Source organism: Oryx dammah, unplaced genomic scaffold (assembly GCF_014754425.2).
Source record: "Oryx dammah isolate SB20612 unplaced genomic scaffold, SCBI_Odam_1.1 HiC_scaffold_26, whole genome shotgun sequence".
Classification (NCBI taxonomy): domain Eukaryota; kingdom Metazoa; phylum Chordata; class Mammalia; order Artiodactyla; family Bovidae; genus Oryx; species Oryx dammah.
In genome coordinates, this window is record NW_024070210.1 from 1,676,294 (window position 1) to 1,694,072 (window position 17,779).

The 17,779-nt window shown below is 44.5% G+C and overlaps 1 protein-coding gene across 2 annotated transcripts in view; it reads left to right on the forward strand.

The window, feature by feature from the left end:
- The window catches only part of EFCAB11 (EF-hand calcium binding domain 11), a 174,545-nt gene that overhangs the window by 145,358 nt on the left and 11,408 nt on the right, over nucleotides 1-17,779 (forward strand). Inside the window, exon 6 of one of the 2 annotated variants that reach the window (XR_005718801.1) lies at nucleotides 15,100-15,247. The exons of the other annotated variant lie outside the window; for it this stretch is intronic. The gene's annotated coding sequence lies outside the window, so the exon portion shown is untranslated. The remainder of the gene's footprint in view (nucleotides 1-15,099; nucleotides 15,248-17,779) is intronic. 2 annotated transcript variants of the gene reach the window in all.

The window sequence follows — 17,779 nt, forward strand, 5'->3', positions numbered from 1 at the left end:
CCTAGACAGTGTATTAAAAAGCAGAGACATCGCTTTGCTGACAAAGGTCCATCTAGTCAAAGCTATGGTTTTTCCAGTGGTCAGGTACAGATGTGAGAGTTGGACCACAAAGAAGGCTGAGCACCCAAGAGTTGACGCTTTTGAACTGAGGTGTTGAAGAAGACTCCTGAGAGTCTCTTGAACTGCAAGGAGCTCAAACCAGTCCATCCTAAAGGAGACCAGTCCTGCATATTCATTGGAAGGACTGATGGTGAAGCTGAAACTCCTATACGTTGGCCACCTGATGCAAAGAACTGACTCCTTGGAAAACTGGAGTCCCCGATGCTGGGCAAGATTGAAGGCGGGAGGAGAAGGGGATGACAGACGATGAGATGGTTGGGTGGCGTCATCGACATAATGGACATGAGCTTGAGCAGACACCGGGAGACAGTGAAGGACAAGGAGGCCGGGCGTGCTGCAGTCCACGGGGCGACAGAGAGTCCGACAGGACCTAGCGGCTGACTGAACAACAACAAAATCCAAAGAGAATTTTAAATAATTATCGAAATGATTCAAACCCTATCTGCCCTCATGTCCCTACAACTCTGACAAATCAGATGATAAAATCAGGTGGGGTGGGGAAGGGGACTTTCGCTGGCCTAATTCTAAACAATTGCTGGGGTCAGGTTTTGAGTTTTAATGTTATGTATGTAAACTTTAAATTGTACATTATTATAGCTTCTTTTTATTAAACAGCTACATGCACTTATTTTGAAAGTACATAGCAGTACTTTCTAGCTGCTGCTGTTGTTCACTCAGTCTTGTCCAACTCTTTGCAGCTCCATGGGCTACAGCAGGCCAGGCTTCCCTGTCCATCACCAAGTCCCGGAGATCACTCAAACCCATGTCCATTGAGTCGGTGATGCCATCCAACCATCTCATCCTCTGTCGTCCCCTTCTCCTCCTGCCTTCAGTCTTTCCCAGCATCAGGGTCTTTTCCAATGAGTCATCTCTTTGCATCAGGTGGCCAAAGTATTGAAGCCTCAGCTTCAGCTTCAGTCCTTCCAGTGAATATTCAGTATTGATTTCCTTTAGGATTGGCTGGTTTGGTCTCCTTGCAGTCCAAGGGACCCTAAACAGTTGAGTTTCTAGCAGTAGCCACTCAGAATCATTTGAACTGGCTTCGAATATGTGGAGTTTGCCACAAAGTCCTTTTGGGTTTTTCCATAAACATCTTAGGAAAAACCCAAATGAACTTTTGGGCCAACCCAATGTTCTTGTTTCCATCTCCTATAGTATAAGAAACTCCCCTGTTTTAAACAGTAGGTTTGTATATGTGCAATCTAGAAAATGGCACAGGTGATCTCATTTGCGAAGCAGAAGTGGATACACAGCTGCAGAGGACAGTTGTATGGATGCCAAGGAGGAGCTGGAACAGACATATATACCCTACTGATGCTAGGCCTTAAACAGGCAACTAAGGAGAACATGCTGTGCCGCCCAGGGACTGTACCCGATGGTCTGCAGGGAGCTAAACGGGAAGGAAACCCCAAAGAGAGCGGGTGTAGGTACATAGAGCCGATCCACTCTGCTGCACGGTAGAAACTAACGCAACGTCGTGAAGCCACTCTGCTGTAATGAAAACTAATCATAAAAAGTGACCTGGGATGGTGTAAACAATGATAGCACCGTGGCTGTGAAAATCAATAATGTGAGTTAAGTCTTTCCTTGTATGTGACCACTTAAGAGTTTCAATTTGTGTTTAAAATGTAAAGTAGTGAAACCAAGTAGACAATGAGAGGCGTCCTATTTGTTTGTTAAGTAGAAATTTTAGTTTACACTGAACTATTTTACCAAAATTTGATTAAAATTTGAAAAAATGATGTTTATCCTCCTCTTTGCATTATTAATGGTTTGTTTTAAAACCAGAGACTAAATCAGGAACATAATGGTTATTGCTGATTATTACATGATTATTACTGAAAATAATTCCATCACGCAGAGGAGAGAGGTGTTTAAGAAATGAGATGCCCCTGGTCCTGAATACGTTAGGTGCTCTGTGGGAAAGCCCACAGACAGAGGAGCCTGGTGGGCTAGACTCCATGGGGTTGCAAAGCATCAGACACGACCGAGCGACTTCACTTTCGTGCCCTCAACTCTGACCTCTGTCTCCTCAGCTCAGGGCGACCGCCTTGCCCTGCTTGAGTTTCCTTCTCCCGCATCCCAGTGTGGAGGGCACCGCTAGGCAGAAAGTCAGGACAGTCATCGGGCTCGCTTCTTCTGCTTTTCCTCTCCAGAATCATAGGCCCTGCTCTTCGCTGTCCAGTCTCTGAAAACCAGTTTTTAAAATGTGTCTTTCACTGTTTATGGCAGAAGGGCCACTCTGGTGCCCTCTAAGTTCCGTGTATATTTCTATTTCCTGGGCTGGCCTGTGAGCTCCATACATGTAGGAGCCGTTACGGCGTTAGAGTTCTGCAGAGACCTAGAAACAATCGGATACGTATGTATTTGGAGAGTTAGTTTGAGGAATCGGCTCACATGATTGTGAGCTGGCAAGTCTGCAGTCCACAGGGAAGTCTGGAGGCTCAGCCAAGGTTTCTTTTCTTTTTCTAATTTATATTTGTTTCTTTTTTGGCAATACCATAGGGCATGTGGGACCTTAGTTCCCTGACCAGGGATAGAACCTGTCTGTGCCCCCTGCCCCTGCAGTGGAATGTGGAGTCTTAACCACTGGGCTGCCAGGAAGTCCCTCAGACAAGGGTACTATACCGCATCCTGGAGGCAGAATCACTTCTTTGGGAAACTTCACTCTTTTCTCATAAGAGCTTCAAAGGGTTGGACGAGTCCCACCCAACCTGGAGTGTAACCTGCCAACTCAAAGTCTCCTGACTTAGAGGCTAATCATACCTAAAAATTAACCTTCCCAGCAACACCTAGACTGGTGTCTGAGCAAACAGATAGGCCAGTCTAGCCAAGGTGGTATGAAAAATTAGCCATCACACAAATAATAATGTTCATTTTATACTCCCAGAACCTAGGGTGGTGCTTAGGAATTAAGGACTAAGAAATGAGACTCCGGGAATAAGGAAATAATGTGAGAAATAAGGGTGGAAGTCGAGGTTGTGGTAGCTCGTGAGAGGCTGCTATTAAGTAGCTAACCGTATTTCATGGGCAGCAGGGAGGTCTTCTAATAGTTTTAATGAGGGGAATGGGTGATGCAGTCTGTCTTGAAGGCAGCATGGAGACTGAGGCGTAGTGGGCAGAATCACGATGGAGCTGGGGCAAGAACGGCAAGGCCGGGAAGAAAGCAGTGTCCTGGGGATGGAGACATCACAGCAGTAGGGGGACAGGTGGAAACGGAGCAGAGGGCCTGGAGAGAGAGAAAAGAGGCGAAGAATTCCTACCTTGTTAGAGAGTCAACACTGAAATTTCACGTAGTTGGTCCCCTTACTGCTGAACTTCCTGAATACTTTTTTATTTTTTAGGAAGAAAATTAAGACCTTTTATTTATTTATTGTGGCATGCAGGGTCTTCGTTGCTGTGTGCAGGCCTGCTCAGTTGCCGGGAGGAGGCGGTTCTCTCTGGCTGTGGAGCGTGGCCTCTGGAGCATGTGGACTTAAGTAGTTGCTGCGCCCCGTGGCGAGTGGGATCTTACTCCCCAGACCAGGGACTGAGCCCATGTTCCCTGCATTGCGAGGCAGGTTCTTAACCACTGGGCCACCAGACAAGTCCCTGAACTCACTGACTACTTAGGAGAGAGCTTTAGAAAGATGTTAACAAAACTCTGAAAACCAAACTTCCTATTCTTTTTTAAGAAGGAAAAATTTATTTCAACAACTCTACATCTATACATATAATTTCTTACTCTGCGATGACAACTGTCAGTTTCTCCATGGCCTCTTCTAGCCTTCAGCCGTATCTAATCACAGGGTTTTGTATAGTTGTAGTTGTGTTATATATATCGTTTCATATTCTACTATGAGAGAATGCTAATTTATAGCTACATGGCACCACATACATTATTTAACAACAGAAAGGCTTTATGATAAATTGATGAACCATAGTTTACTGAACTGTTTTCTTTTTTGTGGGATTTCCTACTGGGTTTTTGCCATTATAAAAGATGATGGTATAAGTGATTTTCTACCTAAAGCATTTTTCAACATCTGTATTGCAATATAATTGACATGTAATAAACTGCACATAATTAAAGTATACAGTTTAGTAGTTTTTAAGATGTATATCAAATGAAATATCACTATAGCCAAGATAATTAAGATAGTTATCACCATCAAATGTTTCCTGGTATGCCCTGGCAATCCCAGCCTCCTACACCGTCTCACTTTCCTGCTTCTTCTTTACAGAAAATCACTGAAGTGTTCTCTGACACTGCAGATTCGTTCCCGTTGTTAGAATATTATATAAATGGAATCACTCAATATGTACTCTTTTTTTGAGCTGGCTTCTTTGACTCAGCCTAATTACTTTGAGATGTATCCATGTTATCAGCAGTTCATCCCCTTTTAATCCTGAGGAGTGTTTCATTTTATTGATGTGCAAGAGTTGGCTTATGCATTCACACGTTGATGGCGTTGGGTTTTCGGTTTTGGAGGTGGCAAGCAAAGCTGCTGTGCCATTCAGGTGTGAGTCTTTGCGTGCGTGCTTTGTCCCCTGGGTAAACACCTGGGAGTAGAATGACTAGATTATATGGTAGGCGTGTGTTTAATGTTTTAAGAAACTGCCAAACTTACGCCAGCGGTGAATGAGAATTCCAGTCGCTCTGTGTCTTCGTGGGTACGTGGTCTTTGTAAACGGAGCCACTCTTTAAGGCACGCGGTGGTTATCTCATTGTGGTTTCCAGTCATATTTTCCTAGTGACCAGTGACGTTGAAAACCTTTTCATGAGTTTATTTTACATCTGTGTATCTTCTTTTTTTATATTTCTTTCTGTGGCTACACCAGCTCTTTGTTGCAGCAGGAGGGATCTTTAGATGCGCATCTAGGTTCTAGTTCCCTGACCAGGGGTCTGGCGGGGCCCCCTGCATTGCGAACATGGAGTCTTAGCCACTGGACTCCCAGGGAAGTCCCTGTATATCTTCTTTAGTTCAAGTCTTTTGCCCATCTTTTATTATGTTGTTTACTTTCTTATTATTGAGTTTTGAGAATTCTTTATGTATTGCTTTATCAGGTTAGTTACCAAGTAGGTACTCAATGAAAGTATATTAAGAAAAGATATATTTTGCCCTCGTTATAAGGGAAATCTGTTTTCAAAACAAAAATATTAATTACTTGCATTGAAAAGGAATGCTATTGTTATCCTAGAATATGTTTTACATGGTAAATATTCTTGAATTATTTTATTTCAGCAATTTTTAGTAGCTTCCTGCGTTTGTTGGGTTATATTAGCATGACTTCCGTAATTAGTGATATTCCTTTCCTATTAATTTCTCCTACCTGTTTTTCTTGCCTTTTTGCCATGGCAAGACCCTTTAATAGTTTATTAAATAACGCGTGTGATGAAGAGTACCTTTGTTTTGATTGCTTTTATAAACATGCCACTAATATCTATATCCACTAAGAACAATATTATTAAGGGTTTTGTTTAGTTTTCACAAATCCAAAGTCAAGCATGTACGTTAGATTTTGTAAAATTCTTCTTGAAGTCTTCTAATAGTCGGACACGACTGAGCGACTGAACTGAACTGAACTGAATATACTGAGCGTCAGCAAAGTATATGAGGGGCAAGTTACTATTATGAGAAGAACGTAGTTTGTTTTGGTTTCTTTCCGTTTTGCTTCGCAGATGTTTTGTCCTTGGCTCTGAGCTCTGAGGAGGCCTTTGCGCTCACTCGTCTTGGAGCTCAGGCTCCTGGAGCGCTCACGCTCTCCGCTGGCCTCGACGCTGTCTCTGGTCTGCTCATTCGACTTTCCCCTTGGTCCTCACCACTTTTTATTCTTCCAGCTAGATGCTCTGTCAAATCGATCAACACTCTAATCTCCAGGACGCTCCAGGAGCACTCACTCGCCTCTAATCGTTCACTTCCTCACCAGTGCTCAAAACTCAAGTCTATACCTATTTATGTAGCATTAATTTAAAAACATTTTATGATGGAATTCCTCTAATTTTGATGCCAGTGCTCTTAAACTCAAATTTTGCTAAGGGCTCTTAAGGACAACCTGAAAAAACGTAATTAAGAACTTCAATGGAAAATTTTCAGCTATGCACTAACTACGTAATTTTGAAGCACTAAGATTTTGAAATGTTTTTGTGCTTTCTTTTCCCAGCCCCAAATTACTGGAATGTTCTCTGGAGCTCTGGGGAGGACACTCAGTGTGATGTCATGGTCTAGGGCATTCCAGGCGGAGGTCTTGCTCAGCCAGTAATTCTGCGTGGCTGTGAACAGCTTGGCTGATTGCACAACAAAGGATCCTCATCCCAGAGTTTATCCCATGTCCACACATAAAGTGAGAGTCATCAAGGAGTTGGAAACAGGACTCCCAGAGCCTGGTTCCTGGTACTACATGCAGGGCGTAGGGAGCTTTGAGCTGCTGGTGTTCTATGTAAAATACAACCTCTCTTCCCTGGTGACTCAGCAGTAAAGAAACCGCCTGCCAGCGCAGGAGACATGGATTCTATCCCTGGGTCACGAAGATCCCCTGGAGAAGGAAATGGCAACCTGCTCCAGTATTCTTGCTGGGAAATCCCGTGGACAGAGGAGCCTGGTGGGCTCCAGTCCATGGGGTCACAAAAGAGTCCTACGGGACTTAGCCACTAAACAACAGAAGTAGGAGCCACGTGGATTTCTGACAAAGGTGTTCCCGGTTGCAGAAAGCCCAGAATTACCATTAGCTGTGCACAGGACTGTGCTCTGTATCAAGGGCCTCGGGTTTCTGATCTGCTTTTGTTGCCAGCTGGATGTGTAAGTTTAGGAAAGCTGACTGGCGTTTCTGAGCCTCACTTTCCTCCTCCATGAAATGGAAAGAGTGAGCTGAGTGATTTCTACAGTCTCTGAAAGGAAAAGCGTGCCTACCTGCTCTTACTCTGGGCGGAGGGTGGAACCGGGTTGCACCCCGTGCAGGTCAGGCCTGGTCTCCCCCGCGGCGGAACAGGGGCAGGTCTGAGTCCTCGGCGCAGCCCAGCTCCTCGGGACACGAAGGCTCCCATCTCAGCGCGGAGACACGCACGCCCCCACCTCGGCGCGCCTCTTCTGTGCGTTGCCCCAGAGGCTAGAAGGCCAGGCGCGAAGTTCAGGCTCGCTTCCTCCCTGTGCCTGAGGTTTGATCCAAGCTAAGAAAAGGTTCTGTTTTGTTTTCCTTCCCAGCTGGGAGCTGATTTCAGGAAGACTTCCGTCAGGGGATGTATTTATTGTAAAGAGTGTCAATCAAGCGCGCTGAACCGTCAGCCATGCAGTTACGGAAGGAAAACCCGCAGGGACGTGTGCCGGCCGCACTCTGCGGGCCGCGTTGGAGCACCCGTGTCCCTTCCCCAGTGCTGTCCCGAACCTCGTTGCTTTCCTCCCTTTCTTGTGCACTCACATCACCTGAGCCCTCCAAGCGCTCATCAGTGTTTGCCCTTTGTTGGCCATCACTCACAGGATGATTTTATCAACCATGAGTTTTCCCTTAGCTAATGATTGCGAGCAATGGGAAGGTGGCAGAGTAGAGAAGAGGTTTTGTGTGCGCGCTGAGGGCTCTCGCGTGTGTGTGTCTGTGTCCGTGTGTGCGCGCTGATGGCTCGGGCATTTGCGTGTGTGCTGACGGCTCGGGTATTTGCATTTGTGTGTGTGTGCACGCGTGTGTGTGTGTGCTGGCGGCTCAAGCATTTGCGTGTGTGTGTGAGCTGATGGCTTGGGCATTTGCGTGTGTGTGTGTGTGCACGCTGAGGGCTTGCACGTGTGTGTGTGTGTGTGTGTGTGCTGATGGCTCAGGCATTTGCATATGTGTCTGTGTGTCTGTGTGTGTGTGCACTGAGGGCTCGCACGTGTGTGTGTGCACGCATGTGTGTGCTGACGGCTCGGGCATTTGCGTGTGTGTGTGTGTGCGCGTGTGTGCGGTTGGGGAGAGCGGTTCTAGTGCATGTGGACGGTGAGGGAAGAGATCTGATTACAAAAGTAACAACTACTCCTTGTACAGTTATTTCCGAAATGGAAAAAGGTAAGGAAAAGAGAATAGAAACCAACCACATTCCTAGCAAATCAGGAACAACTCTTGTTAATATTTTAGTATGTAGTCTTGTTTGTTGCTCTCCACATTTTTGTTAAAATAAATGAATTTTAGGCTCCATGCTTTTCAACCATTTTGGCATTTTCAGTTTCTAAACAGCGCCGCCTGCCTGGGAAGTCACTTCAGTCCTGTCCGACTCTTTGGGACCCCGTGGACTGTAGCCCGACAGGCTCCCTGTCCATGGGGTTCTCCAGGCAGTGCTGGAGTGGGGTACCGAGCCCGTCTTCTGGCTCGGGGAGCAGACCCCCGTCTCTCTGTCTCCTGCACTGGCAGATGGCGCTTTACGACTAGTGCCGCCTGGGAAGCCCCACAGACAGCCCCACAATCAGCGTATCTGTTCACACTGTTACTTCCTTCAGAGAGGTTCCTAGTTTTGGGAAGACCATACTGGAGAGTGTGGACTTGCTTTTTTTCTCTTTTAGGACTCCTGGCTCTTCTTACTAAATTGCCTCATTGAAAACGACACTGCCTCTTTCAGCATCCGCCCTCTGTGCTCTCACTGATGACTGAATGCTATTTATTTTTCAATCTTTGATAAGATAATAGGCGAAAACAGCATCTCATTTTTGTATTTCCCTGATTGCTAGCAATATTGAACGTTTGCACATGTTGATTAGCTCATTCTAGTCCTCCTTCTGTGAATTATCTATCCGTGTCATTTGACTATTTTCTCTTCTATGTGAGAATATTTACCCATTTCCATTTTTATCACAGCTATTTTCCCAGTGTGCTGTTTTCCTTTAATTTCTAAAATGATTTTTTGATCCACAAAATTTTAAGTTTTCATGTATTCAAACTCGTGATCTCTTTCTTCACAATTTTTTCCAGTGTTTTTATACTGAGAAGGTTTTCTGCATCTAGAGACCAGGTCAATATCCACTTCCATTTTCTTGGTTGGCTTGAATTTTCAGATTGTTTGGTGCTTTGGGATTATTTGTGTATTTAGCATGGGGTCATGATCTGAACATTTGTGCTTCTGATTTGCTTGCCAGTTTCCCCTTTATCATTGGTTACAATAGATATTCTCTGTTCACATAAAATGCCTCGATTATCACATTCTGTATTGAGTTCTTTTACAGACTAGGGGATCTTTCCAAGCTGTGATCCTCTCTCTTCCCACATCCTAACACCAGGAACACACCCCCCCACCCCAGTTCTTCTGATATGTTCTGAAACCTGGTATTTCTTGTTTTCACCTTGTTCTCAGCTCTTCCTGCCTATTTATTTTCCAGATGAATGGTAGAATCATTTTTGTGGAGTTCCAAAAACCTCCCTTTGGGGTTTTGATAAAAATTGCATTCAATCTATAAATTAATTGGGAAGAATTTGGCATCTTTACAGTGTTCCTCTTCCCATGCAGAAATACACATATGGACATTTAAAAATATCCTTTTGTATGTCTCCATGGAATTTTGTAGTTTTCTTTATATAAATTCAATGCATTTTTTATTAAAGTATTTTAAGATAATTTTATATATGGGCTACCTTTTTAATGGAATCTTTTCCCCCTTTAGTTTAGATCCAGTATTTTTAATATCACTTTCCCCCCAATGATCGCCAAGTACTGACAAGAATCTAAGGGGAAAATATGTGTGTTTCTTTTCAAGTTTATACACTCAGAGATTTAGAAGTAGAACTGACTTTAAATGTAACATAAAACTGGAATCCTGAAAAGTCAGATTTATTTAAAAATCATGTAACTGATGGGACTTCCCTGGCAGTCCACTGATTAAGACTCCCTGGCTCCCAGTGCAGGGGTCATAGGTTCTATCCCTGGTTGAGGAACTAAGATCCCATATTCTGTGGGTGTGGCCAAAAAAATTACCATGTCACTTACTAGAGAAGGGCTTCCCTGGGGGCTCAGTGGTAAAGAATCTGCCCACCAAGGCAGGAGACGCAGGTTTGATCCCTGGATCGGGAATCTCCCCTAGAGAAGGAAACGGCAACCTCCTCCAGTATTCTTGCCTGGGAGATCCCATGGAAAGAGAAGACTGGCGGGCTACAGTCCATGGGGTCACAAAGAGTCAGACAGGACTTAGCAACTAAACGACAACGTATTGGAAAGTAGCTAACAGATGAATATTCGCAAATGTCCTTACTCTTTTCGCCGAGGACATCCAGAACTTAACTGTCCAAAGCCAAACTCACGTTCTCCTCCCTTGTATTAATCTCCTATGACCGCCACAACCAATCACCCCAGCCGTAGTGACTTAGCACACATTTGTCAGCGTTCTGTTCTGGAGGCCAGAAATCCAAAATGGGCCTTGCTGGGCCTAAAGCAAGATGTCAGCAGGACCACACTGCGCCCAGAGGCTGTAGGGGAAGAGTCGTTTCCAGCTTCTGCAGGCCACCTGCATTCCTTGGCTCACGGCACCTTCCTCATGGCCAAAGCCAGCAGCTTAGCATCTTCCAGTCCCTCTCTGACTCTTTACTGAGCCTTCTCCTTCCCTACCTTAAGGACCCTTGAGATTACGTGGGGCCCACCTGGATAGTCTAGGAAGAACCTCCCATTGTAAGGCCAATGACCTTAATTCTATCTCTTAATACAACCTTCTCCCCACTTTCCCATGGAACCTAACTGTATTTTTCAGGGTTTCAGACATGGACATCTTTGGAGGGCCATTATTCTGCCTACCTCAGCAAGGATGCACTTTCAAAATGTTGATTTAAGCATGTTAGCCCTCTCCTCGAAGCAGTTCAGCAACTTCCTATAGCCCTCTGGATTATAACCAGAGTCCTTAAGTGGCCCACCAGGCCCTGAGCGACCTCAGTCCCCCTGCAGGGTCACTGGGCTCCATGCTCATCGTGTGTACGCTGGGGGCACGGCTTCTTCCAGTTCCTTGAATGTACTTGCTGTCTCTTGCCTTGAGGCCCTTGCACACGCTGTCCTCTCTGCTGGACAGCTCTTCCCTGCCCTGCACCTCCCTGTTAACTCTTAACTCTGATCTCAACCCCATCCGCTTCCTCAGGGACCGCTTCCCTGACCTCCGCACCCGGCTCCTCTATCCTGCCCTCTCATGGCACCTTCTGTCTCTCTCCCACGGTGCTCAGCTTCCCTGGTGGCCCAGATGGTAAGGAATCTGCCTGCAGTGCAGGAGACCTGGGTTCGATCCCTGGGTTGGGAAGATCCCCTGGAGGTGGGCAGTATTCTTGCCTGGAAAATCCCCATGAACAGGGGAGCCTGGTGGGCTGCATTCCACGGAGGTCGCGAAGAGTCAGACATGAGTGAGTGACTAAGCACAGCACACAGGGCGCAGGGCACTTGGCACACTGGTGACCCGGCTTTGTTGTCTAATCATTCAATTCTCTCCCTGGCTGGACTAAAAGCTGCAAGGGACTCTGTTTCCTTTTGGCTCACCCCTACATCTTCAGCACCTAATGCTCCTGGCTCAGAGTGGCTTTTAGGGTGTATCTGATGAATAAATAAATGAACTCAACCATCTATTTTTTAATATGCTGCTCCTGCTGCTGCTGCTAAGTCGCTTCAGTCGTGTCCGACTCTGTGCAACCCCATAGACGGCAGCCCACCAGGCTCCCCTGTCCCTGGGTTTCTCCAGGCAAGAACACTGGAGTGGGTTGCCGTTTCCTTCTCCAATGCAGGAAAGTGAAAAGTGAAAGGGAAGTCGCTCAGTCGTGTCCGACCCTCAGCGACCCCACGGACTGCAGGCTTCCAGGCTCCTCCATCCATGGGATTTTCCAGGCAAGAGTACTGGAGTGGGGTGCCATAATATAATTTTTAAAATTTTATTTTATTATGTATCTATTTTTGGCTGTGCTGGGTCTTGCTTGCTTTCTGTGAGCTTTCTCTAGGTGCAGCAAGCAGGGACTACTCTCCAGCTGCGGAGCACGGGCTCCAGGGCATGCAGGTTTCAGGAGTTGTTTCACGTGGGCCTGGTTGCTCCATGGCATGTGGAATCTTCCCAAACCAGAGACTGAATCCATGTCCCCTACCCCGGCAGGCAGATTCTTATCCACTGCACCACCAGGGAAGTCCTCAAGAATCTATTTATAAGAGAAAGGATTTTTAATGGATGTGTTCATTGGCCCAGATATAAAAGCAGAAAGACGGGGGCATTTCCAAAGTCCACAGACATGGAAATAATTATAGATCCATTTGCTAATGCCACGTGGACTCGGTTGCTCAGTGGTGTCCAATTTCTTGCGCCTCCGTGGACCGTAGCCCACCAGACCCCTGTGTCCACAGAGTGTCCAGGCAAGAATACTGAAGTGGGTTGCCGTTTGCTACTCCAGAGGATGAAATCATATACATCCATTAAAGTGGAAATAAGACTATAATGATAGGGGGGTAAATGTTTCTAGTACATTTAAATTAGCAGGATACACAATTTCTTACCCTAATCAGAAAGCAAAGTGCCACAGTGATCACAGTAATTGGTTTAAGACTATTAGTCAGTGATATTGCTTTTCTCCCGTTTCCAAACTTTCCTATTCACACATTCAATACAGCACACGATCCTTGGATCAGTGTGTGCCAGGCACTGTGTCAACTCTAAGAACCACACAGTGAGTCAAATGTAATAAAATGTAAAAACTGCAAGTTTGACAGTCAAGTGAGGAGGAAAACTAATAATAATATAGTGCAGATGGCCTAACATTCATGGACTATCACTGTATTTGAAAACCACAGATTCCTTTACCACAGGAAACCATAGCACCATGGGGTAAGAAAATCCTTTTAGATCAGGTTCATCATCATATGGAGTTAACATGTTTAGTCTGGGGGTGGGGATTGTTGAGACCCATTTCGTTTAGGCTTTGAAGGAGGTTTCCTTAATTGTCTTTCTAGTCCTTGAAAGTGAAAGTCGCTCAGTCATATCCAACACTTTGCGACCCCATGGACTATGGGGTGAAGTCCCTGGAATTCTCCAGGTCCGAATACTGGAGTGGGTGGCCTTTCCCTTCTCCAGGGGATCTTCCCAACCCAGGGATTAAACCCAGGTCTCCTGCATTGCAGGTGGATTCTTTACTAACTGAGATATTCTTTACTAACTAAGCCCCTTTTTCTAGTCCTTAATCACCACTTTCTAAGACATAGACTATATACCCAGAAGGAAAACACCTGGGATCGTGATGAATTTTTCCTGGTCCCTTGGTTCAGCTACATAAAAAAGTTGTGTGGAGGTGGGCACGAGGACCCCACTGATACCTGCCTAATGCAGCTGCTGCTGCTAAGTCGCTTCAGCTGTGTCCGACTCTGTGTGACCCCATAGACAGCAGCCCACCAGGCTCCCCCATCCCTGGGATTCTCCCAGCAAGAACACTGGAGTGGGTCAGTGCGTCCTTAGCCCCCAATTCTAGGAAACTGGAAAAACAGTTTCCCCAACATAACTTCTCTTGGTTTCATCTTCTCGTACGCAGGCACTCAGTGACTCTGCCTGTGTGCTGGAGCATAATGTAAATACTTGATTTGTTTAATAAATATCCTGAAATAGCCCCATGGAGTTGTTCCTAGAAGGGCACAAACCTTTTAACTCACTCCGCCAGCACCGATCAGCACTTAATGTCTTTAACGATCATCGGTATTTTTTTAGTGGCTGGAATACTCCATAATCAATGCTGTCGCCCTGCCTGGAGGCAGGAGAGACTGGATGATGGGAGGAAAATGTCACACTGGATGGGGCCAGTAATTTGAATCCCTAAAATCTGTATTGCTGGGGCCGTTTATGGGCAAGTCCAGTTTCTTCCCAAGGCTAGGAAGAGCCCCACCCCAACCATGACATACACACGTACCCTCACACTCCTAATGTGATTTACACATTACTGAAACCCCACCCGGAGCCAGCTTGTGTTCTCAGCCTAAAACCTTTGAAGACTCTCCCTGGCCCTCCCACCCACTCTGGAAGGCAAACGTCATGCCAGCTTCCGGCACTGTGGTCACCCCCTGGGGAGTGGATTTTCGTCCTGGGCAGGTGGGGAGAGGTCTATCAGGACAAGAGGGTCATGTACTTTGTGGGACCTCATTAAGGCTGGGGGAAGAGGTGCATCCCTTCTTCTTCCCCCGTCCGCATACTGACCTTGGGAGTTACTCTTTCAGGGAAAGACAAGAAGTCCTGCCTTCTGGCAGGTTTCAATGCTAAAGTGTTCTCTCTGCGCTTGGACTTGGCGGTCCCTTGATCTTAGCCTGGCATTTGATTGATTTGGCCATGGTCATTCTCTCTGCATTTCATAACTTTCTAACCATTTGCTATGTGCCCTCTGAACCTTTCTCTCTTTCCCGGCTGAAATTCTCAAAGGAAAAGCCCTCGTGTTCATTCCATTTGGTGTGCCTTTGCCGTTACAGGTGGCCTTTGAGGAAAAGGGTACTTCTGATAATCTGAGGGGATTGTTTCATTATGAAATGTTTCATTTTTCTTTTTTTATGTTGCTTATTATTGTCCACAGACCCAGAGATTTTACATGCTGAGAGTATGTTGTAAACAAAGCCATCAATAATTTATTATAATTATGCAGAAGTAAGGCCAGGTTTTCCATTGGCTCAGTGACGCACATCATTGAAAAGTGGCCTGAGAGGTGAAATCTTATTTTTCCCAAATGGATTATTTAAAACTGTAGTGTGAACAGTTAAAATTTTTTAATTTTTATAAATTTCTCTACTATCCATTTAGTGAGAAAAATAACACTACGTCCTGACTTGATAGAATTTTCACACAATGTTCCTATAACCAAGTTATTAATATATAGACTTAATCCCTTGGATTACTGGTGCATCTCTGCTAACGCAGGATGAGAATATCTTTCAGGATTTGGCCATGCCACAGTCCCGGGGGTGACTGTCAGGCCCTGTACACGCCTTTGAAATGTGAGGGCTTTTAATTAGAAGGAACAATGGATATTCTTTCTTTCTATATTATTATATTATTATCATTCTGTTGCCAGAACTCCCAGTGGCATCTCATTGCAAGGGAGGCTGGAAAATGTGGCTTAGCTATGTTCTCAGGAAGAAACGGAAACAAGTTTTGTTGACCACATAGCAGACTCTGCCATGGAAACAGACTCCAGCCATCCCAGAACGGATAAACAGAGGGTCAGTGATCCCAGCTTCTTCTCCTACCAACTTGTTTCATCCCCACCAACTTGAAATGCCTCTTTTGATCACTGCTGAATTCCCATGTATGTGTGTGTGTATGTCTGTGTATCTGGATGCCATTCTCATTCATTAATTCCTGGGCCATAAGCACGCTGAGGCTTTATATTTTGTTTTGATATCATTATTATTTTTTGGAAAAAATATTCTCCGGGCATATTTCTTTATCCAGATAAACTTTAGAGTCTATTTATCTGTCTTCCTTAAAAAAGGAAAGCACAAATAAGTAAACAAAAAATTCCACAGTCCCCCTCTCATGTATTATTAAAGATATATTCTACTCGAAAACCTCATACTACTAGGGAAAATGAGCCTCACCTGACGACTGGTGTTTTCTGACTCCGAGGAAGGATGCTTTTGAAAAAGCAAGCTTCCCCATCCGACAGGGGCTAACAGCATTATCAGCAGGGCATTTATAAATGGCTCGATGTTTAGAGTTCATACTTCATCTTCAACTCTATTTGTTGCATTAGCAAAATGAAGCTCATTAAGCTTTATTCTTTTAGCTCATCTCTCCAAGCATCTGAACCCGCTAATACTCAGCTTTCTTGTCTGGAAGTATGTAATCTTTCCTACATCACACTTGAAAGTTCAGCTCATTCCTAAACCTCCAATCAAGGCTATGAACTTGTTGTTTTCAGAGAGGCCACATCTGTGCACAGACCCATTACGCCATCTGTTAAAGTGGTCAGAGTTCATTTTATTGCCTCCTTTGTGGAAGGACTTGTACTGTAAAAGCATGTGTTATTGAAAACATAATTTTCCTCATCATTATGCTTTCTTTCTGGCCAGATCATAAGCTGCTAGAAGTCTATGGAGCATAGTGTGAAAAGCTCTTCAGAAGAGCTGTTCTTAAGAGATTAAATGATTGCCATCTCTGGCCCACTTCTTTTATCTCATAATCAAGTTCACGATGATACTAGATATCTCAGCTGAAGTGATTATATATTTGAAATAGACATGGCTTTCTCTCCATTCATATTTCACACTGTTGAAGGCAGGATCATTTTTCTCCCTATTTATATTTATATATGTTTAGGGATCTTTACACCTGTCTGCAGGGTTGAAGACTCAAAACTACTTTTTAAAAGCTAAAATTGGCTGGGGGGTGGCTTGCCATTTTAGACTTTCGGTACAAATACACTAGTAGTAGATTGAGATCCAGTGTAGATTTGTCAAAATGTAGAGCTGTATCAGCTTAGCAATCATAGCCCAGCCATTCGGCTTGACCAGCAAGAAGCTTGGAATTCACAGCAGCTGAGACACTTGCCCAGGGTCACCCAGCCTCGCTGAGACAAAACCTCACTCCTGGGCCTTTTCTGGTGGACCACATCGCTCCCTGCTGTATTGAGAGCAGGCCTCTCAGACAGATATGGCATGCGGCGGGAACAGAGGACCTAGTGACCCAAAAGTATAGGAACCAGATTTTTTTACTATTAGTTCAGAGAGACTCACTTTGGTTTTTGTTCTTTATCCCTAAAGCTCTCTGATATAAGCTATTTTCTGCCATCACAATTTCTCTTCCAGAGACTCAAACTGAGTAAAAAGATCATGTCAGTATGTGTTAGTGGTTCTGCTAAAACACTTGATAGAGAAGGAATATGAAACTCTTTGCCAGAAATGGGACTTTGGGCTATATGTTGATTGCATTTATCCACATGTGCACAAGTAGTCAATAATCAGACATTCTGAAAGTACATTCTTTCCTCCTTTTAAAATCCCTCTAGTTTTAAATAAGGCTCCTTGTTTTAAAAACCTAGTAAATAGGAAAAAATGAGTCATTATTTATGGTTGATCACTTTTGCCAGCTGTGACTGCATTTCACATCCATTTTTCTTTTTTTTCCTTGGACTGGAGAATCTATTCTGTCACTGTTTAGGAAAAAAACCATATTGGTCCCATCAATAGCTTCCTTCAGCACATAATCACAGCTAAGGCAGTGTAAACAAAGATTTTTGTTGGATTGCAGTGAGAAAGTAACTTCTTTAGAATGCAGAATTATAGAGACTAATTCAGCATCTTCAGATAGCACCCAAAGGGAAAATCTGAATTATTTCAGGGTTTCTTTCAAAATGGAATAATTATTTCAAAAATATTGAATTTATGAGTGTCTACTCGATAGCTACCAAGTTCCAGATATTGCAAAGTTTAGAAAAGATCTCAGGTGGGATATCTGACATGTCAGGAAGCTTTCATTTGCACATACCAGGAAATGCTTTTTAGACTGCTTTTAACAACCCAGGGAACTCATTGGATCAGGTAACTAAGAGTTTTGAAACTGGGCATGCTTCAGGCCTGGCTGATTAGGCTCCAGCTCACTCTATAATTCTTCTGACTCTTCCCTTCACTGTATGTAGCACCATTTTCAGGCTGATAATTGACCATGAAAAGCAGATGCATAAATTTTTAGATCAGTGACTCAGAGAACTGTTTTGGAAGTTGTACTCTTGTGTCAGGAAAATGACTGCTGTA